This window comes from Crocuta crocuta, unplaced genomic scaffold (genome assembly GCF_008692635.1).
Source record: "Crocuta crocuta isolate KB4526 unplaced genomic scaffold, BGI_CrCroc_1.0 scaffold424, whole genome shotgun sequence".
Taxonomy (NCBI): Eukaryota; Metazoa; Chordata; class Mammalia; order Carnivora; family Hyaenidae; genus Crocuta; species Crocuta crocuta.
Window position 1 is genome coordinate 154558 of NW_027530977.1, and position 16577 is coordinate 171134.

The following is a 16577-nucleotide window of genomic DNA, read 5'->3' on the forward strand; positions in this document are numbered from 1 at the left end:
TCTAGTTTTGAGAAGTATGCTGGTGCAATTTTGATTGGAATTGCACTGAATGTGTAGATAGCTCTGGGTAGTAATGACATCTTAACTATATTTATTCTTCCTATCCATGAGCTAGATGCTAGGAAGGATGTGGAGAAACGGGCACCCTCCTACACTGTTGGTGGGAATGTAAACTGGTACAGCCCCTCTGGAAAACAGTGTGGAGGTTCCTCAGGAAACTAACAATAGAACTCCCCTATGACCCAGCAATAGCACTGCTAGGAATTTACCCAAGGGATACAGAAATGCTGAGGCATAGGAGCACATGTACCCCAATGTTCATAGCAGCACTCTCCACAATAGCTAAAACATGGAAAGAGCCTAAGTGTCCATCAACGGACGAATGGATCAAGAAGATGTGGTTTATCTATACCATGGAATACTACATGGCAATGAGAAACAATGAAATCTGGCCATGTGTAGCAACATGGATGGACCTTGAGGGTGTTATGCTGAGAGAAATAAGTCAGGCAGAGAAGGACAAATATCATATGTTTGCACGTATAGGAGGATTAGGAGGAACTTAACTGAGGAAGAAGGGGGAGAAGAAGGGGGGAAATGGTGGGGGAAAGGGAGAGAGGCAAACCATGAGAGACTCTTGAGTGCTGGCAAAAACTGAGGACTGATGGATGTAGGGGGGGAGGGGGGATGGGCATGGTAGAGGACACTTGTGGGGATGAGCACTGGGTTTATGTGGAAACTAATTTGACAATAAACTATTTGTAAAATAAAATAAAATAATAATTTTTATATGTAAGTGATGAATTACTAAATTCTACTCCTGAAACCAATGTTACGCTATACATTAACTAAAATTAACAAAATAAAATAATAATTCTTAACATATATTTTAGAATTTTAACCCAATTTATTGTTAACATGAAGAAGAATATGAATTGGGATCTTTGAGGAATGTTTCCTGGCAGATGTGGGATCTTTTGTGGAACTTGAAGGATGGGTAGGAGTTCAGTGAAAGAACAAAAACAAGAGCATGATTTGCAGACTGATGCAAAAAGGCAAGACTGATGGCAATTGTGGGGAAGTTTAGGAGAAAGCCAAACTGAAAAAAGAGCAGAAAATGACATTGATTAAGTATCTCGGAGCCCGTTTGCTAGGTACTGTTCTTCTTATTAGCAGTTATTAAAGCATGACAAATTGTGATTTTTGTAAAAGCAAACATTCAAATATATTCCTTTTCCTATTCTGACAGAATTCCCCATCTCAGAACAAGTTCTCTCTAAAATGAGAGAGAAAATGAAATCCTATTTGCTCTAGAATGTACTCGTACCAAAATGTAGACAAATGCAAAAAAATTTAAAAAGTTCCTTTCTTTTGTAAAAGTCATCATCATCTGAGTGATAATTGCCCTAACTACCTAGATCATGCTTTGCAATAATCCAGATATTTCTATATTGTTTATTATGATGCCACTGGTCAAAATGCTATTTTCTGTTTGTAGTCTATATACTCCACTTGTCAAAAGATTAAGACAATAGACTCACATGTAATTCACAGCAGCTAATTACCCCTGACTGAATATAATTATTGAAATCACAAAAACAGATTTGGAAAGGACCCCAACAAGTTATCTCATTCGTCATAGTCTAATCTCTTCAAGGGCATAGATCGAAGCTGCTACCACACAACTACCTACTGAAGACGTGTTTTTCTTTTCCTTTCTTAATCAACCTAAGCCATTTTACTACTGCTAGGCAGGATTGTTTAAGACCTTTCCTGTCGAGAAAATTCCACTTAAGACATAAAGGTTTCAGGAGAGAGATTCCACAAGAGCTCTTAGTATTTAGCAAAGCTTAGCGCTCAGAAAGCTTACTGAAAACTAATTCTTTATTTTATCTAGGGTAGCTCACCCATGCTTCTTCCATTTAAAACCATTGTCTCTAGTGTTGTGTGGTTCACTTAAAATAGTAAAATTGCTTTATAGTTGCTATAATCTGCCTTCTAGTGGGAAGGTGTGGGTGTTTGTGTGTAAACCTCTCTCTTCTAGTGGTAAAAACAATGGTGGAGATATATAAAGTATGGCGTTATTAATGTTCGTCTTCTTATGGCCTTAGAAGTGTTATGTTTTAACCTATAAATTGCCTTTCCTTATAAACAGAAATATTCTCTCCCTGCCAGTTCTAGGAGCTCCCACATTCACCCATGGTTGCCTACATTATGGGTACAACCCATCCAAGCTTGTTTTTTCCTTCCCTCTGGGCCATAATCCAAGCTCTTAAATTTTCCCTAAATTTTCTTATCATCATTATTTTATTCTGTCACCAGGTCCCTCAATGCCACACTATCTATGAAGTAGGGCATATAAAAACAACCTCGTGCGAATTGAATGCTATGTGTAATACAAAGTTTACAAACATTTTAGAACAGTTTAGAGGAACCAAGTCTCAAATTCAGTATTACAGTGACGGTAATTTCAGTTTACTTGGAGAGAGAAAAAGTAAACAGGTGCCACAGAAACTTCCAACAGTGCTGGGCACAGAGAAAGCGCTCAATTAATATTAGCTCCCTGTTATTAGCTTGGATGAAGGTGGCCATGGTGGTAGTGTCTAAATATGCCACAGCAAGATCTGTATCTTATTTGTTTTTATCTTCTGCAGGGGATATAGTGCTTTGTTCTCTTCACCGATGGGTTCAGTATATATACGCATGCATATATTCTGTAAGTAGGTACTGAGTCAATCAAACAAAATTCTTTAAGAACAATAGGTAGGAAACTATCTAAGCCTTTAAACTGTTGTGAAGTACTGTTTGAACTGTTTACTAATCTTTTAATTCTTCACCGGGTACATGATAGAACTGTACATCCCTACCTTCCCTTGGAAGTTAGCATGGCTTTGTGACGTGCGTTGGCCAATTAAATGAGGTAAGAATTGACAAATGTCGGTGCTGTGCAGAAACTGCAATCTGTGAGACCGAGAGTGTGATTTATCACATTTCCTTTGCTTGCCTCATCAGTCACCAATGCACTTGCCAAAATGGGGGCTCTGTTACCTGGGTCTCAGACTTACTTGCTAAGCCGGGTCCCACTTGAAAATCTGCCTTGGATATGGAAACTGAGCTTGAGATTTCCAGCATTTTTTTTTTTAACTGCAGAGTAGCCTGCCCTTTCTTGACTGACAATTGGCAACACATTTATTTGTGAAGAAAACATTTTTGCTCCTAGACATGACTAAGCAAACTATTTTCTCCACACACACATAAATTACCTTCAGGTGTCACTCCGCATAACTGATTGTGCCAGGCCAACTTTCTCGACACTAAATGTGGTGAAATTCTTTCCTTACAAGGAAGAAACACAGCATCTGTTGTATTTGAACAGGAAAGCTGCTTCTGGCTGGCTGTCCACAGTGCTGAATTGGAAATAAGATCTGGCTGGCTGTTTATCTCCCAAATTTTAGCACTTGGGAGCGATGTGAGCTCCACTTACCTATGTCGCTGTATCTCACACTCTTTTTCCTCCCAACTTGTGCAGTGCAAAGCACAGAGTGCAGTGGCTTGCGGCAGGTACAGCTGTTGAACAATCACTTGGGATTATCCGGGCCAGCAGAGCAACTCTTAGTAATAGCAAGAAAGCCTGAAAGGTGGAGAAACTAATCCTCGCTTCCGTTCTTCTGTCCCATGTGGTTCTTCACTGAGAGATCCAACAAGGTTTCTGGAATTCTTCTCTCTCTGCTTTTATATGAAGAATTTTGATGAATTTTGTTTTGTATTTTCCTTCTTTTTTTTTTAAATTTTTTTTTATGTCTTTATTTTATTTTGAGAGACAGAGAGCGAGGGAGGGAGGGGCAAAGAGAAAGGGAGATACAGAATCTGAAGCAGGCTCCAGGCTCTGAGCTGTCAGCACAGAGCCCGACACGGGGCTCGAACCCACAGACTGTGAGATCATGATCTGAGCCGAATTCGGACACTTTAACCGACTAAGCCACCCAGGTGCTCCTGTTTTGTATTTTCAGTGCTTTAAAAGATGTTGCATCTTTAGTATCATTTTGGTTGTTTTTTTTTTTCAGTAAATGATTATGAAGAAAATTACATTGTTTATTCTCTAGTGGAAAGGAGTCAGAAATTAAGATGAAATATATAGTTAGAGTGGAAACTAAGAGATATGTGATATAACGCTGTTTTGAATTTGTTGGCACCACTCTCGAGAGTACCGTTCTTGAGTTTGTCCTTAATTTTTTCACACTAGTTTACCGTCTTAGTACTTAAAAATTAAAAATTATGACAAAAATGAAATATGGACTGTAAACTACAAAACAATATCAAATGCAGAAAATAGCAATAATTTTAACAGTCTGTTAATCATATTAACATGGGATATTTTTAGGCCTAACTTCTTGTGCTCAGAGTAAGCCTGTTATTCTATGTAAATGATGAATAGAGCTTCTGTTAGTTCAGTTGTAGATGAAATAAGTAAAGAAAGTATTTTCTGAAAACAGTAGTCATTTCATATTGTTTTGTGGTTTACAGTGTTTTGTTCAAAACAGCATGATATTGTGAGGCCCATTTTAAAAAGTCATACAGTCTGATTCACAAAGGACAAATGATCATTTCTTCCCATTTTTTTTATTTCTGTGTCTCTTAGATTTAATTCTGTTTGTTATTTACTTATTGACAGGAGGATGGCGAGAGGGGCAGAATGGGTTAAACGGATTTATTGAGACACTGAAACATCGTCTCCTTTACTTTCAGGTTGTAGGGTAGTTATGATGTTAGGGTGCTTCTTCCACTATGAATACAAGTTACTGTTTTGAAGTATCTACTATGTTCCTGGTGATGTAGATACACCATCTCAAATCTTTCAGCTATATTTATGTTATTATTTATATTTCAGGCATAAGCTAAAACAGACTCAATTATTTAAATGCCTTGCCCAGGCAAAGCCAGGTAGCTATTAAGTGACAAAACTGGATTCAAACTCAGTGTCTGTCTGTTCTTTCTGACTACAACAGGCTGAGTTATGGGTATAGTTTTGAAAGCCTCTTTCCACTTAGGATATCAAACTCTCTTTTGCAATGGTACATAGGTTAGTCTTCATTGTATTTTTCTACATGAAATATTAGCTTTTATAATACTTTTGTTATAAGGCTGGACATATCTTGTTGAATCTTTACTATATAAACTCTAATACATGGCTTCCTAAGAACTTGTTCCTTGGGACAAGAGTACACCTATCCCAGAAATAGATAATTTATGTGCTTTACCTCATCCTTAGTGACAGTGAAACACTGTTCTTTAAAGTCCAGGGGTAAAATTAAGCAAGGTAGGCTGAAACTGCACACATGCAATTATCAAAATATACTCTCAGCATTAGGAAGGCGCAGGGGACTGGGCAGGTATTTTGGTTGCTTACGTTTCTCATCAATTGAAAAAACAGTCAAACTTGGACTGTGTGACCTGGGATATTTTGGTGTCTAAGACGCAATCCTTCATGTGTAAAATATACCCATCTCCTGCCGAGGATTACTTTCTGCATTAATTTCGATATTGTATTTAAACTTTAGATCACAGTGCCTGTCATAGTAAGACCTTGAAATTACAAGTACTTACTAAAAACATGAGAGAATACATTAAGAAAGGAATTGTAGCATCAGTGTGCCTTAGCTCTGGGGAAAATGTGTGTGTGTGTGTGTGTGTGTGTGTGTGTACACTAGTAGTGAGTAATAATCTGAATAAAACTAAATAAAGCAGATGAAGGAGGTTAAGGAGAAGATGTATTAGCGGCTCCTTTTTACATAGTGTGGTCAGAGAGAGTGTCTCCGATAAGGTGATATTGAGATCGAAAGGAATATGGGAACCTGGGGGAAACATTATGGATAGAGAGATTGGCAAGTATAGAAGCATTGATCCTGGGGAGTCATCTGTCCATTCTAACAGTGAAGTGAGCAAGAGGAACAGTGAGAGATGAAATCAGTGAATCAGTGAGGTAGGTGGAGAACTGATCTGTTGGCCTTGTCTGCCATAGTAAAGAGTGGATTTAGGCTGTCTGAATGGGAAAACATTGGTCAGTTTTGAATTAAAAGTGACCTGGTCTGACTTTAAGATTGAAGAGGTCACACCAACTGCTGGTTAAGCAATGATAGATTTTAGGGCAAGGTTTGAAACAGAAGAACCAATTCGGAGGCTATTTTGATAGTTCAGGTAAGAGAATTTGGTAGCATGGGTGAGAGTGATATTGATGGAGGCTGAAAGAAAAGATATTGTCGGCATTAAAGGCAGAGTTACATAATTTGCTGATAGATTGTGTCAGGATATATAAGAGAAGAGAGAGGCCAAGGATGACTCCCAGGGTCTTGGCTTGAACAACTGGAACAGTATAGTTGCCACTTCCAAGGGGAAGGTTGCCGGAGAGGCAAGTATGGCCATGCAGAGAAATTATGTGGGTCGCTAGATGGAGGCCGAGGTCAGAGAGAATGATGGTTATCGGTGGGTGGTCCACACACTGCATAATTGCCTGATGATGGAACAATCTGGTGAGAAGAAGCAATTGATGCTGCGAATGTGGGACTGAAGTCCTCTAGGACTGTCTGAAGCAGAGCAGAGGCTGGGCTTCCACAGAAATGCAGAACGGTGGCCCGGTATAGGAGGATGGACACAGGTGGTCAGCAAAGCGGATGGTGGGTGGGAGACTGTGGGAATTCTTTTTTGACAATGTCTAGTTTCTCAGTTGTATATAAAGCAGTTCCTCTGCTGTGGGATGAGGGCACGGAAGGAGATGTGTATTAGTCGGCTGGGACCGCCATAACAAAGTAGCACCAGCTGGGTGGCTTAAACCACTGAAATTTATCTTCTCACCATTCTGGAGACTCCAATTCTGAGATCAAGGTATCAGCAGGGTAGGTTTCTTCAACTGCCTCTCTCCCTGGCTTAAAGATAGCCATCTTCACCCCGTGTCTTACATGCTCTTCCTTCTGTGTCTCAACCTCCTCTTCTTAGAAGAACACCAGTCATTTTACTTAGAGCCCACCCTAATGACTGAATGGCTTCATTTTAACGTAATTACCTCCTTAGAGGCCCTATCTCCAAATATAGTCACATTCAGAAGTACTGAGGACTAGACTATGAACCTAGGAAGCTTGAAGGATACAATTCAGCCCATGAAAAGATGGTTGAAGTTTGAGGAATGTGTTTGGAACAGGCTAGGGAAATTCAGGATTGCAGGGCAGCAGTTTGGTTGATGCTGATAAACCTGTTCAGTCACAGCCACATCACTGTAATATCCATAACACTGAAGATTCAGGGCTAGCTTAAGGTTAAAGTTTTAACAACCCTATTCATGCCAATTACATCGAATCCATGATTTCTGTACCTATACTTTGTATTTAGTAGTATAAAAGATAAAATGGAAAATAAAAAGAGTAGCTCTAGATTTTTTCACCATGCATCAGGTTCCAGGCATTTTTGCCAAGCACTCTACATTTGCTGTCTTATTAATTACACTCACAAAAGGTTAAGACTAGAGACCTAGAGAAGACAGAGAGATTGGTAAAGTGAGCTCTCTACATCTTTCACCTTATGACCCTCAGACTAAAGTCGTGTTTCTGCCACTCCCCCATACAATCTTACATTCCCTATGAAAAGTCTCTGTGCATTATTTGCTTTAGGCATTTAAAATATGACATATTTTTTCACATTTTGTTTGTAGTTTGTCCTTAAATCAAGATTTAATAATTTTATTTATTTATTTATTTATTTATTTATTTATTTATTTATTTATGAAAGAGCGTGTGTGTGCATGTGAGCTGGCGAGGGGCAGAGAGAGGGGGAGAGAGGATCACAAGCAGGTTACACACCATGAGAGTAGAGCTTGACACAGGGGTTGAAACATGGACAGTGAGATCATGACCTGAGCTGAAATTAAGAGTTAGATGCTCAACCAACTGAGCCATCCAGAAGCCCCTCAAGTGCTAATATATCCTATAAATATTTTGATTATATTCCACAGTTCATTGTAGGATATATTTATATTTTCAATCCAATTAAAGGGGAGTCTACTTGAATTCTTAAAAATGTATTATCCATAATCAATGTGCAGTATTTAGTTTTATTATGGTAATGTTTAAAATACACTGGAAAATTACAAAAAAAAAAAAACCCATGTAGCACACATTATTTAAGTAGGAGACATGATGTCAACATACATTTTTTCTATTATTTATGGAGCCTTTTTGAACTTCGTGGTTATGCTATCTGATCAAATATACAGCAGTGGTTAAAATATTATTAAAAAGCTGTTAAAGAGAGGTATAGTGTATGTGTAACAATAAATTATGTAGAACATAATATTTAAGTTACCCTTCTCAACACATAGTAATTTGCCAGATATTTTTCTCTACTTTCTCAGTACTTAGATATTTGTCAAATGACTTTTCTTTTTCTTTTTTTTAATTTTTTAAAAAATGTTTTTATTTATTTCTGAGAGAGAGACACACACACAGCATGAGCAGGGGAGGGTCAGAGAGAGGAGGAGATACAGAATCTGAAGCAGGCTCCAGGCTCTGAGCTAGCTGTCAGCACAGAGCCGATGCGGGGCTTGAACCCACGACCCGTGAGATCATGACCTGAGCTGAACTCGGATGCTTAACCGACTGAGCCACCCAGGCGCCCCAAATGACTTTTCTTTTAATTCTTGATAGTCAACCTTTGAATCCTAAAAATGAATGAAACTTTATGCTGCAAATTTACCACAGTCTGCTTTTCTTTCACTTAGCCCTCTCAAACAATGAGACTTGGGATTTTACCAACTCTGACAGCTTAAATGTACTCATAACCATTTTGGATTACATGCCATTTGAAAACCTGAAGAATACTGTGGATTTTCTAGAAAAATACAAAATTCTGCATGTGCACTCAGAATGTCGTATGCAAATTCAAACAACTCATGGAGGGGCGCCTGGGCGGCTCAGTCAGTTAAGTGATCGACCTCAACTCAGGTCACGATTTCGCACAGTCGTGAGGTCAAGCCGTGCATCAGATTCTGTGCTGACAGCTTGGAGCCTGGAGCCTGCTTCAGAATCTGTGTCTCCCTCTCTCTCTGCCCCTCCCCTGCCCATGCTCTGTCTCTCTGTCTCAAAAATAAATGAACATAAAATATTTTAAAAAGTATATGTCAAACAACTCATGAATTCCCATAAGACAACCCACGATATCCATGGACTCACATTACAGTGCTTTCAGACTCATGAATGAAAGCCTGGTTGTACCAGTTGTGACTTACCATGTTGATGGAATATAATATATACAGAGAACAGAGATGTTTATGAAAAAGTATGAAAAAAACTAAACACAAACATATATGTGCTATGATTACAATGATAGAAAACATGCCTGCTCTGGACAAAAATGTTTAAAACTCACGTAAAATGAAAGTCGTTTTATAAAGTTAATGAGATTACAAATCAGTATTTCCTTCTTTTCAAAAATTCTTTTTAATGGAACATTGGTTCGTTTTAAACATAACATAGTAACATGAGGCACCTTGAAAACAAATAGCAGGACTTGAACAAATACAATCATCCCTTAAATATTCACTGAATATCCATTCTTGCTTCCTTTCTTTTTATTCTCTTGGGTAAAGCTAAAATAATCTTTTAAAAATTCTAATGTGGTGATACCACCCTCTAATTAAAACTCCTCAATGGCTTCTAATTGCTCTCAGGGTATATATAATGAAAATGGTTTCTAAGACTCCATTTCATGGAGTGGTCTGTGCCCATCTTCCCACCACTTCTCCCAGTTCGCCAGCCTTTCTCAGGACAAGCCTGCCCTCCTTGCCTCTCGGCCCCTACACATGACTTTACACATTCGCTCCCTGATTCCCCTCTCCTATATCTTACTCCTCCTTTAGATTTCAGCTCCAATATCACTTCTTCAGGATAGGTCCTATGGATTTTCCAGCTGGAGTGGAGTACTGAATCATTCACACCTAAGACATTCTGATATTTATTCCGTAGCTTTTTTTTTTAAAAGACTAAATGAAAAACCCACAAACCAGTTCATATTTTTATGAAATATTAAAAATATTTGGAAATGTGGAGTTTTTTTCAAAATAGATAAAACCGAGGATGAAGCACTGCAATTGTCTGACTAATCAATATGGCAGCCTGTTTCCCTCAAGGTTAATATATGTAAGTCAAGGTCTCTTCAAGATACTACAGTAGTGAAATTATAAGAGTAAAGAGTGTGCTCATTGTATAGAGAAGATATTTACAACATTTATAGTTTGTTTCTTGAGAATCAGGCTGATAACCCAATCCCAGAACATCCAGTGATTTTATACATTCAGAGAAAAGTCAGTTAAGTTGAAAAAAAGAGTTGAATATGTTATTTCGTCATGTGGATTTAAAAGGTGACTGATTGAATCTGTCCTTTTCTAAAGTTAAGTAACTACTGCTTTAGGGTATTTTATCCTGATGGTTTCAAAACCACCAGGAAAGGCAAATTAGCTCAGTGGAAGCTAATCTCAGCATTATCTCAGTGGTTGGAATAGCACTTTTGAGTGCTCATTTAGAAGTTTAGTCTTCCTGAACTATTTCCGCTTGCACTAATCAAAAAGTGTTGGTACAGCTTAACATAGTATCATTCCTGTGGACTTAACATTTCAGGAATGGGAGTCTATATTCTAACCTGAGTAAATAGCCTAAATACAACACAAAGATTGTGAAATTAGACTATATTTAGCTTTAACTTCAAATATTTCTTGGAAGCTTCGCTTTACTAGATCTTATTCTGTAATCTAATATTGGTCACAATATTTCACAAAGAGAAAAATATGTGTATTTGCTTAAAACAGTAATATCTAACCTGAGATTTTTTGAAAAATCTCATGAGATTGCCGAGCAAATGGATAAACTGCTAACATATGAAGGCTACCAAATCATCAGCCTGTTGGTTTTTTATAGATCTCACTGACAGGAAAAACCATTGACCATTTTGTCTCTTTGTTCTGTAAATCAAGACATTCAAAGATTCTTCACCTCGAGATGCAAAAAAGGCAGCAATCTTGCAAGTACCAGTTTTCCTATCACATAGTTACCTGAAGCTGCTGAGTGCCTACCAGATACGTAATGACTGCTGTTCACCAAAGGGTAATTTGAATTCTGGGTCTCAAAGTGTTCACTAGAATACTTGAGATGTCAAAATTTTGTTATTTGTTTCAGCTGTTTTTAATTTTAAAATTGTATCTCCTTATAAATTTAAGGGTTCATATAATAACAGATTTCTATGCATATCTAAGGAGAAAACCACTTAAGTTTATAACCAAATCTAAAAAACTATATCACTTCTGCTCATATTTGGTCTAAGAGCCCTAACAGTCAGGCAGTTTTTCATAAACTGTAGACAACTTGATTCAGAGTATACACATAGGACTCAAATGGAACAAAATATCTGAAGAGAGGAGTTGCCTTTTATATGCTTATTCCTTATTAAACTTCACTTTTTAGGGGCGGGAATGAAATTCCTCTGTCTTCTTTTAATCTCTTTGCTTTGCAAATACATTAATACACTTTATTCTAGTGAAAAATCTCTTTATGAGTTGTTGGAACAGTTTTTGCTTTCCAGAAATGTGGTTATCCTCAGGTCCCTTAGGTGAACCATTCAGTTAGGGATATGAATCTTTACTCTCTGAACTGCAGATATTTCTGACAGAGGATGATTTGGCAAGATAAACTCTACACACTGGGCACCTGGCGGCTCATTTGGTTAAGTCCGACTTTGGCTCAGGTCATGATCTCATGGTTTGTGGGTTCATACCCAGCATTGGACTCTGTGCTGACAGCTTGGAGCCTCGATCCTGCTTCAGATTCTGTGTCTTGCTCTCTCTGCCCCTCCCATGCTCTCGCTCTCTCATTTGCTTGTGTGCCTACACATGCACAAAAATAAATATTAAAAAAAGAGATAAACCTATACACATTCAACTTCCTATTCGGTTTCTTAGCACCTTAATTTTCTTCCTATAACCTTCAAAAAAATGCTTTCATGTGCAAGAGGAGTGGCTAAATCTATCAAAAGTGTATGCAAATGGTAATATATATACTTGTTGTAAGTATTGTTGTGTTGCATGGACAACTCCAAAGATTAAATGGCTAGGTTTTTATACAATATCTTTTTAGAAGAATGTGAAGGTCCATAGCAGGCAGGAAAAAAAAAAAAGAAAAAAGACTGTGGCCTAAAAGATGAGATGATATTTGCTTTGAGGGAAAATCATTAAGCTTTTGGTCTTTTTCTTTACACTTTAAATTGAATTGTACCCATCTCACTGCTGGCATTAGAATTAATTTGTTAAACCACTACCTTCAAACCAATGTTAGCGGTAGAGTACCTTCCGATCTCCTTAACAGAATGCCTTCAGCAGCATTTCGTTTTATACTGAAAAGATATGCCTTTTTCCTATACTGAGTAGTTCTAAGTCTGAGTTAGCTCATAAGTCATAAGAATACAAAACTCCACTCCTTCTTTCTGGTAGTAACTTAGAGATATCTCTGTTCACACTGTAAAGCCAGAGAGGGTCAAGCACGATTTCATGTTTTTACTCCCTTTTCTCTTTTATGCTTCACCTCTAAAACAGTCAACAAGAACTGAATAGCCCAACACTCGTATTAACACACTAACGTTGGGGATGTTTTTGGGGTGGGAGCTAATGATGTACTCATTCATATCACTTTTAAATCCTTTATTATTCCCAGAAGTAGAGGAGTTTGACCAGTGGGTTCATAGTATTTCTTTGAGAAATATGGCATTGGGTTAAAAGCTTATTGAAGAAGTATCACATAACTACTTTTTCTTGGACCTATGCATAAAGCAATATAGAATTACACAATTTTGGTGGGCTACATTTCAATTTCACTTAACAAGTATCTATTGAAGACCTACTATGTGTAACTTTTGCTACTCCAAGGGATCAGTGTGCTTTCATCTATTAAGGGAATTCTAATGTAACGGAAGTAACCTTGTGTGTTGAACAAATATGAATAGCATGGGCAAAATGGAGCAGCAGAGAGGGACATTACACACAAAAGGTGGGAGAAATCAAAGCAGGAAAACTAAAACCAGTTTTTAAGAGTGCTTAAAGTGTATGGTAAGTTGAGACAACCAACTCTAATAGTTTTACATTTGGAGGTTAAAGTTGATAGAGTTAAAAGTGTTTTTCTTTGATTCCAGTGCTTTGGTTGGCTCCTGGATGCACAAGCAAAAAGATATTATTAGTCCTGGAACACTTTCAATTATGTCATAAGATTAGAATCTGTTAAACTTAAGAACTCATCTGGAAAAAGAAAAAAAGCATACTTCTAAGCGTCAGGTGCCTTCGACCTCTAAAGGTAACATGAGCGCACATCATTTGTGGGAGGGGGAGGGCCCATGGAGAGGGGACTGCTTATTGGAATTAATTGAACATTTACTATGTGAAAAGATTTTTATTTATTTTATTTTTTATTATTTTTAAATTTTTATTTATTTATTTTGAGAGGGAGAGCGCTAGTCAGGGAGGGGCAGAGAGAAAGAGAGAATCCCAGGCAGGCTTTGCATTGCCAGCATGGAGCCCGACACAGGGCACAAACCCACAAAACCATGAGATCATGACCTGAGCCAAAATGAAGAGTGGGAGGTTCAACCGAATGAGCCACCCAGGCGCCCTGTAAAACAATTTTTCAATCTAATATCAAGAAAGGTTGTATGAAGGCAGTGGTAGTTGGTATGGTAACAGTGACTCGTGATGCGTGACCCCCTCAAAACTTCACAGAATATTGCTTGTTTTTCTCACATTCTCTACCTCACCTTTTTGGTGTTTTTGACTTCACTGTGTTTCCTCATGATTAGGCAGGGATGGAAGCAAAAACTACATTGCTCCTACCCTGAAACAGAATTGAAGAGACAAAATTCCCATCCACCCCTTCCCCAGTGCAATCCGGAGCATATTGGAATCTTCTCTACTGAATAGTAAGAGAGTTAACAAAACATATTCTCCTTCTTCTCCCTCTTCTCTCTCCTTCTCCCCCTCTTCCACCTCCCCGTCCTTCTTATAGTGGTGCCAGTAGTAATGGTAGTATACAAATAAACATAGTCACCATTTACTGAACTCTTAGCATATGTCAAAAGTTATGTGAAAACATGAATTACATTATCATTGATTCTTACACCTCCACCTCAAGGTATATGTTATATCAGATTTTAATTCTTGTAAAAGAAAATAACATGTATGAAGTTAAACAAACAGGGCAGATTTGTATATAAGGTAAGGGACAGTTCATGAACCAGAGCATCATATATAACCAGTCTTCAAGAAAGGAGAAAAATCGGGACCTAAAAATATATTAGGACCCAGGAAGGAAGCTCTCAGTCTTTTATGTTTGGTTTTATCTGTATCTTTAGCTTGGTTTTCTCTATGTCTGTGTACACGGCACAAGAGAAACGTGGTCATGCGACAACTTCAGGAGACCAGCCAACATGAATGACTGTCTCTCAAGCCCAGGTCCATGTTCTCAGGGAAAAAAAATGACTTTCCCAACTATCCCAAACTGATCTGGAAAACTTTAGCGGTAGAATCAGGTTTATTTGGAATATATGTGGGAGAAGAAAAAGGGATCTTGTGTGCATCCCCTTGTATGAGGGATAAATCAAAGAGCGTAACTAGTTTACCCAAGCTCACAAAGTAAATAAATGGAAAAATGGGATTTCAGAACAGATTTTGAATTTAAAGCCCAAGTAGCTTTTACTGAATTGTGTTGACTTTGTATTGGTTTCCTACTGATACTATAATGAATGATTCTTTTTTTTTTTTTTTTTTAGAGACAGTATGAGCAGGGGAGGGTCAGAGAGAGAGAGGGAGTGACAGACTCTGAAACAGGCTCCAGGCTCTGAGCTGGCAGTCAGCACAGAGCCCGACGCGGGGCCCGAACCCACGAACCGCGAGATCATGACCTAAGCGAAAGTCGGACGCTTAACTGACTAAGTCACCCAGGCGCCCCTATAATGAATGATTCTAAACATAGTGCCTTTAAACTACAAAATTTATTGTCTTAATATTTCAAGAGGTCAAAAGACTTAAATATGTTGGAGGGGGCTATCTTCTTCTGGATATTTTAGGAGTAATCCATTTCTTTACCTTTTATAATTTGAAGGGGCCCCTTCCTTTCTTCCTCCCAATTTCTGCTGTCCTCATCTTATTTTTCTCTCTCTCACTCTGACCCTCCTACCTTCTTCTTACGAGAATGCTCACTTTAGCATTGGACCCACCCAGATAATCCAGGATCATCTCTTCATCTCAAAATCCTGAATTTCTTTTCATTATTAAATCCTCTTTTGCCATGGAAGGTACCCTATTCACACATTCCAGGAATTAGGGTGTGGAAACCTTTGGGGAGGCCATTATTCAGCCTACCACAACTTTCTAGAGTCTAGCCCGTTCCTACTTGGTGCTGCCATTGGAATCTATCCTTTAATCTTCTCTTTACAATCTCATTTTCTATGCATTTCTAGTTTTTATATTTTCTAAGATTCTGACCCTGTTTGACATAAAACGTACTTTATTATTTGTTTCATGTTTATATTGCTTGAGATTCTTCCATGCTTCCGATAGTGGATCTTTCTTGGTCTTGGTCATTTCTAGATTCTTAATTTCTAATGTAATCCATTCATTTTTTGAGGTGGGCTTTGATGCAGACTTTTAATGTTGACAGAGATGAAACTGAAGGGAAGGCAATATATCCCAGAGATGGGAGCAAAGGGAAGGATTTTAATGAACAAAGGCCCAGATGAAGATATACATGGTAGAGTCACAAGAAACAGTCTGTTCCTTACTTTGTAGGGAATATTTGATGGAAGTTTGAGAAAGGGAATGTTGATTGGGAGCTATATTTTGGAAGCTTTTAAATTAATATATTATGTAATATAATTGATGGACAAACGATTGTTACTTCAAAATTAGGTGTTCCACAAATCCATTAATTTTAAACTGTGTTTATTGTGTGGAGAATGCCCATTAAAAAAAAAAGTTTTAATGTTTGTTTATTTTTGAGAGAGACAGAGCATGAGTGGGGGAGGGGGGGACAGAGAGAGGGAGACACAGAATCCAAAGCAGGCTCCAGGCTCTGAGCTGTCAGCACAGAGTCCATTGCAGGGCTTGAACTCACCAACAGTGAGATCATGACCTGAGCTGAAATCGGATGCTTAACCGATTGAGCCAACAGGCACCCCGAGAATGCCCGTTTTTTAAAAAGCTTGCCATTCTCTACATACACATGGGGTCTATGCTTAAAATTCCAAAAAGGTCTTTCAGGAACAATTACTTATTATTTTGAAACAGATAGGTACACACCCCCCCCATACCTAAAGCCACCAACACTTTAGCAAGACCACATGTAATGCTGGCTGTAAATAGGACTAGAACACTATAGACATCTACCTTTGAACAGGGCTTGTTTATCCTACTTATCTCATTCTGTAGTTCTAATGGTTTTTAACGGTATTGAATGGTTTTCTGAATGTGGGAATTACTCTAATATATAACTGTTAAGTGGTAAGTA

The 16577-nt window shown here is 38.1% G+C and overlaps 1 protein-coding gene across 2 annotated transcripts in view; it reads left to right on the forward strand.

Moving 5' to 3' along the window:
* Positions 1-16577, forward strand: part of SEMA3E (semaphorin 3E) — a 241258-nt gene that overhangs the window by 18997 nt on the left and 205684 nt on the right. The window contains exon 2 of one of the 2 annotated variants that reach the window (XM_077770162.1): positions 13216-13373. The exons of the other annotated variant lie outside the window; for it this stretch is intronic. The gene's annotated coding sequence lies outside the window, so the exon portion shown is untranslated. The remainder of the gene's footprint in view (positions 1-13215; positions 13374-16577) is intronic. 2 annotated transcript variants of the gene reach the window in all.